Consider the following 7,664-nt stretch of genomic DNA (forward strand, 5'->3'; position numbering starts at 1 on the left):
ACAACGAGATCCAGTGATAGATTATAAAAAAAAACATAGGTCCATCATATAATATCTTCCTCGACATACGCATGGATGTCCTCGGCACCGCGAGCCCGTGCATCGCCTGGTCAGAACCCTCCAGGATCCTCCTTAGGTGTGGTGGCACTTCACTCAGGGACCGCTTCGTCGGCCCTCGTCCATCGTACCGGAAGCGCACCATTTTAACCATACCGAGACTAGTCAAGACCTCGGCAAGCCTTGCCGCGTGAGCTGTCCCTCGAACACTCCCCGCCAGCTGTTGCAACCGACTTCCCTTAGATAAACATATATGCCAAATGCTCCCTCCAGCATTCTGGCGTAAGACAGTCTTTTAAGAAGGCAGGGTTTCTATGCAAGTTTATAGTTTTGATTTTTGTTTGACTACCATGAGTATATCATAAATCCCTAGATTCAATTTTCAATTCCAAAGAGAATTCTTCAAATTCTGTTAACTTGATTCTTAGATCAAGTCACAAGTCTTAACTTAGTTTTTGATTCGATGGATGATTGAATACATTTTCCCCGAACTGGGCACATGGTCATTGATTGAAACTCACGAAGGAATTAGGCCTTGATCAATAATCTGAGTCCAAGTTTAGGTCTGAAAGGTTCTCTCTAAATTTATCTTCTCGAAAGGTACTATCTTAGTTTCTCTTTTTCTAAAATTTCCTACGATGAATATTTGTTTACAATTTCAAAACATGGATTTCTCGAGGAATATTCATTTACGTCGATCTCCGATTAAAATTTATCTTTTTTTTAAAATACCTCTATACATTAAAATCAATTTTTATAAAAGTAACACTTTTATAATAAAATATATCTTTATACATACTCTTATGTATGAAAATAAAAATGATAAAAGTAACACTTTTGATATAAAAATTTAACCATTATGCATACTTCTATGCATGAAATAAAAATGGTAAAAATAACTCTTTTGATATAAAAATTTATCCTTTATGTATACTTCTATGCATGAAAATAAAAATTGATAAAAATAACACTTTTGATATAAAAATTTATCCTTTATGCATACTTCTATGCATGAAAATAAAAATTGATAAAAATAACACTTTTGATATAAAAATTTATCCTTATGCATATTTCTATGCATGAAAATAAAAATGGTAAAAGTAACACTTTTGATATAAAAATTTAACCATTATGCATACTTCTATGCATGAAATAAAAATGGTAAAAATAACACTTTTGATATAAAAATTTATCCATTATGCATACTTTTATGCATGAAAATAAAAATTGATAAAAATAACACTTTTGATATAAAAATTTATCCTTTATGCATACTTCTATGCATGAAAATAAAATTTGATAAAAATAACACTTTTGATATAAAAATTTAACCTTTATGCATATTTCTATGCATGAAAATAAAAATGGTAAAAGTAACAATTTTGATATAAAAATTTAATCATTATGCATACTTCTATGCATGAAATAAAAATGGTAAAAATAACACTTTTGATATAAAAATTTAATCATTATGCATACTTCTATGCATGAAATAAAAATGGTAAAAATAACACTTTTGATATAAAAATTTATCCATTATGCATACTTTTATGCATGAAAATAAAAATGGTAAAAGTAACACTTTTGATATAAAAATTTAATCATTATGCATACTTCTATGCATGAAATAAAAATGGTAAAAATAACACTTTTGATATAAAAATTTAATCATTATGCATACTTCTATGCATGAATTAAAAATGATAAAAGTAACACTTTTGATATAAAAAAATTTTCTTTTGTGCATACTTCTATGCATGAAAATTAAAAATGATAAAGGTAACACTTTTGATATAAAAATTTTTCCTTTATGCATACTTCTATGCATGAAAATTAAAAATGATAAAAGTAACACTTTTGATATAAAAATTTTTCCTTTATGCATACTTCTATGCATGAAAATTAAAAATGATAAAAATAACACTTTTGATATAAAAATTTATCCATTATGCATACTTCTATGCATGAAATAAAAATGGTAAAAATAACACTTTTGATATAAAAACTTATCCTTTATGCATGATATTAAAATTCAATTTCTCCATGATTGTAATGAAATTCTTTCAATTAATCTAGGATGATAATTCCTAGAATATGGTAGGAAGTCCTCTTTTTATGCTTTGAATGAGATTATTTTATGCATAATTTTTATAAAAATTTTGCCATAGCTCCGCTGCTATGACTGATAAATCTCAATTTTTCTAAGGGATAATGCTTATCATTAAGGAAATAATTAAAATAATCTCTAATTAGATTATTAATCCATAATGGATTGAATCATTAATATACATAAACTAAAAGCATAGAAAAAAGCCATTAATTTGGCCTCAAGCATAGCTTAATCTTGGTTTAGGAAAAGCTTTACGAAAAGCTTGATTTGGATTGAGAATGGGTCATGAGTATGACCATTTCTTGAGTGAGAGAGAGAATTTACATAAAAATCATTAGAATTTAGACATAAATGAAAATTAACTTCAATAGCATTATGTAACTCTTCACTACTATTCAAACTTCAATAGCATTTAAAAAAAACCATACCAATTAAACTTCTCAAGCTTGAGAGGGGTTGAGAAGAGAGAAACATTGAGAAATTATAGAAAGATCAATATTCACTAATTACCTTACAACTTGCTTGATTCTTTGTTCACGGTAGAGGCCCCCAACCAATCAATTGGTTAAGTATGTTGATGGAGCCACTAATGGGGATTGAAGAAAGAGAGAAGCTCCAAAAACTAGTGAATTATTAAATGAATTCACAGTTCTTGGCTTAGGTGGAGTAGAGTAACGATGCATAAACACTATATATTTTTCAACAAGGGGGAGGCTTCTATTTATAGGAAAAATTGAGCTCCTAACTAAACAAACTGATTCTAGAATTTTCTAAATCAGTTTGGTCAATATTTGACCATTTTTAAGTCAGTTAAGCTAACTTTTTGGAACTAGACTTAAATGAGGAGAGAGGAGAGATGAAATATCTCAATTTTTATGAGTTTAAAACTCATTCAAGCATGTGAAATATGCACCTCCTTTAAAGAACTCCCCTTCCTTACATATGTGTCAAAATAGAATCATTATACCCAAAATATCTCATATTTTTAATATTGCTCATAGTTTTTTACTAATAAACCTTGTACATTTTCAACTCTTCATCTTATGTGAAATATGCACCTCCTTTAAAGAACTCCCCTTCCTTACATATGTCATATTTTTAATATTGCTCATAGTTTTTTAGTAATAAACCTTGTACATTTTCAACTCTTCATCTTATGTGAAATATGCACCTCCTTTAAAGAACTCCCCTTCCTTACATATGTCATACTTTTAATATTGCTCATAATTTTTTTACTAATAAACCTTGTACATTTTCAACTCTTCATCTTATGTGAGCATTTACTCATTTTTGGGTATCTTCTTTTACAAATTGGATTTATCTCCTCCCTACACATGGATTGATGCTATTGGCCCATAGGAACCTTAATTGGACCATAATCCAAAAATTTCTGAAAATCTAGACCCTTAGACTAAGGTCCTTTATACCTATTTCCAATTAATTCCAATTGTACATTGGAAAATTCTTTTTGAATTTTTATTTCAGGAAAACTTATTTTAATAGGATGAGTTATTTTTCTATCCAAAAATATTCATAATCTGAATATTCTCTCTCTAGAATAATTTTCTCTCTCTAGGCTAAAACACTTAGAAATAAGATCTTTTATATTTCTGAAGAGGGATTTGATTACACGGGAAGATGCTGGACATCTTGAGAGGCTGGGGAGGAATCTTACATGTAGATTTGGCAAGCCTCTCAGATCTGTTGTCAGGGCTGCAAACCTACAAAATAGGTATAACTTTGCATACAATTATCAGATACTAGTTGTGTGGGTACTTAAAATTATCAGAATATGTGCGGTCTACAACCATTCGTGGTCGGAATCGCGAAAAACTTCTGTATGTTGAAGTCAACTCCAAAAATAGGTCACGTTTTACTTTTCTATATCAATTTCAATTTGGATGTCCATCTACACACTTAAAGGCTTCCTTTGAGTATACTAACTAATTGAAAACTCAATCTTGAATTTTCACTTAATTTTAACACTTAGAATCTTTATTACTGAAAACCATTAAAAACCTGCTCGAATTCATTACTGAAATTTGTAGCATCGAAAACTTAGGATTATCTTGAATCATAACTTGTTTAATCTCAGAGGTATGTTACAAATATCTAGTCATTTTATATTATAATGCATACTAATTTCATAAGTTTCTTGGATTCACACCGAAATGCTTCTGGCCAAAGGACTGAAGGGAGAGCTCTGAATGCACCTAGATAGAGGTAAGTAGAGATGGTCCTTGTCGATGGTTTTTGCTCACAAAGGCGAAGGAAGAAGAAGAAGCTAATACGAGTTAAAGACTTACAATGAAACCTATCTAGCATGCATCCTTCAAGCAAGTAAGATTTAATAGCATGAAAGCAATTAAGAAAAGGAAATCAAGTGACCTCGTAAGAAAATTATTACACAAGGAATGATTGTCTCTATTGTTTATTATAAAAAATGACTTATATACAAGCTACAAGTTATCACACTAGGCCAACCAAATTTAAAAGTAGTCTTGCCTCTATTACTAGTCTTAAGCAACTATGTACCTAAGTCCGTAGAATTTTCCTATTTAACATTGGGCATATGGTAAGGCTTTTTTATATGTTTTAGTGCTATCCTATAAAAGTTTTCTTGCACGGGTAAGATGGCAAAGTGCCTTATGGTAGGTTAGACAAGTGAAACCATGTAAACTAGTGGAGTGGTAAAAATACCCCCTTCCTAATGGTGGAGTTGTCGCATCAATCAAGTTGGTGGTGAAGCTATTACCGAGAAGTAAATGGTGTGGATAGTCTAGGATATGCCATGAAGATGGCAAATGAGGTTAAGGCACGTGAGTTCATCAAGAGGCATATATTAACTCAAAAAAGTTACATATAATTACATTTACAGCATGGATTTTTTAAACCAATTTTGGAAAAACAAATTGCAAGTTTATAAAGAAAAAGGGGTCATTTATTCATAAAGTTATGTGTAAGGGGTTTTTAAAATACCCCTTGAACACACATGACATATAAAATTTCTTAGAGGTGAACCCCCGTGAGGTAGCCCTATGGTGGTAACCATCTCGTTGAGATGGCATGTGATGCGATGGTCAATGTAGTGGTTCGTCATCATGCCAGCCTTGTCGACTGTGGAAGTGGTGTAGACCATTCAACATGAGGTAGTTGTTTGCAGGAGAATCAATACACACCCTGTGATGGGCGGAATGAGTGCCAAGACCCCATGGGATGATTAGCATGGATAGATAAAAGTTTGAGATGTCATGATGTGGCAGGATATGATGCTGGAGTATCATAGCATGATGCCTAGAGATTAGGCTATTTCTTTATGAGAATAGGTCAGCCAAGGCGAGGTGGTGTTGGTGTTAAATTAGAGTCAAAGAAGAGGTTATATTCATGGAAGCTCATTGGAGGTATGTGTAAGGTTAAGGGTTCTCTAGGAGATGGATCGTACCACCACGGGCCAATAAGCTTACACCTAACCATGGTCCCTCCACTACTACATTTCTTGGAGGGCTGGTGTTGACAAGGTTAGTGTAGGTGCATGTGTTTGTGTGCACTGTGAGATGTGAGAAGTGAAAAAAATGTGAAGTCATCATGAAATATGTAGATGATGTGCATGGCCAATGGGTAGAAGGTGTGTCCATGATGTGTGTACATTCCTTCAATTTAAAAATATCATCACTCAACCTCTTTCTTCAACTCTCTTTGCTGCTTTCTTTGACATTTAATTGACATTCCTTTTCTTGGGGAGTCAAGATTATGACATTGGTTTAAGGCATGGAAATAGATTTGCTCTTGGCTATGCCCAAAACTGCAATGGAGCAGGGCAATGGCCTTTGTGACTAAAAGGAGTTGGTGCTATCAAGCACTTGGGATAGAGGCAGTGTGGGTCAAATGAGTGGTGTGGGTGAAGAAGAGGCTAGTGATTGTAGGAAGGTTCACGTAATGGGTCATACCATGGTCTAGGCTTGTGCTCGCCATGGTCCCCCCATCCCAAGATATATTTGGATGGCTATCTCAAGGAGATGAGGCTTCACATAGGTTCTTCAAAAAATTGTGCCTTTATATCTAATACATGCAGAGCCTATGAATATTGCAAGTAATGTGTATGGGCATTGGGTTTTTTTTTAAAAGGTGGGTCCATGTAGAAGATTCTTCTAGTGAAAATTCTAACATTCTGATTTCTTCAACACTTATTTCTCTAATTTCTTTGACTCTTACACATTGTTTGAGATACAGAATTGGTTGTTTGAAACGAGGTGGGCCGATAAGGTAGGTGTGACTATGTTGGGTTGGGTTGTCCATGAGAATGGAGGAATTTAGGACAGTGATAAACCACAAACTGTCGGTGGCTTATCGGACATGGCCGAATGAATCAAGGTGCTTCTTGAGTCTTTTTTTGAAATGTTAATTGTGATTCGGTCTAGTTGCTTGAAGCACGATGATGTTGGTAGAAATAAGGGAAGCATTATAGAATATACGTGGCTTGGGGGTGAAATTTTGGATTACTAAACAATTCCAACCATGGGCATTTGGTGTTGTGTTGACCTTTTGTGGGAATTGCTACCTCACTTGATTAGCCCGGATGGAGGTAATTTTTGTGCCTTGTAAGAAGATGCAAAGTTTGGCAAATTGAATCAGCGTTATGTGAAGATTTCTATTTTGGTGGATTTGACAAATCCATGGACCACAATTGGGATGCCCAATTGATTAGGCAAGATGGAGGATTCTCTGATGGAATCTTAATAAAATCCTAGCATGCCACGCATAGATAGAAGGCTAGTAGCACTTGTGAGTGTGTGCATATGCCAAGATTGTGATTCATGGTTGGAAAAAAGACTGGACTTAACAAGAATGAGACTCAGTGTTGAAGAAGATAAAAATAATCAAGATAACTGGATCAAAGGAAAACATGTAAGGTGTTGGGATGGGGCATGGAGGTAACATGCAAGGATTGAATCGAGCATCAAAGTGCCTTGATAATGTGTAGTTTGGACCATTGGGTGTGACCAACAAAAGGCATGGGTTCGTGATTAGATTTTTTTATGGACCACAATGTAGGAAGGGTGGTCTAGCTCAATAATTTTCCTAAGTGCTTGTGAAAAATGGAAGTGTGTGAAGACAATTGAATGCACATTGAAAACTTCCAACGATCTAGTTAGAAGTGAAAGCTGATTTGGGTTTGGTGGTAGTGAGATTTTTGTTTGGGTTTAGGAGTGGTTTGGTAATTGGGTAAACCGAGGGATGTACCTACAAATAATACTAGTTGTTCCAGCTCTACTTTCCATGGGGAGTGCTCTAGCCACTCACATCAGAGGAGCCCAAATAAGGAGTTAAAGGAGGGAGGGTGAAGTGGTTACCTACACTTATCATTAGGAACTCAATGGAGTCTTTTTGGGCCCTTTAATTTGCCATTGCCTAATGGAGGTGATTAAGAAATAGACAAATAGGGAGATTACATGTGGACTGAAACCAATGGTTTGTAAGAGCCTAGAAGGTAGTGGTC

Source organism: Cibotium barometz, chromosome 7 (genome assembly GCF_041138505.1).
Source record: "Cibotium barometz isolate CiBa-2024 chromosome 7, ASM4113850v1, whole genome shotgun sequence".
NCBI lineage: Eukaryota > Viridiplantae > Streptophyta > Polypodiopsida > Cyatheales > Cibotiaceae > Cibotium > Cibotium barometz.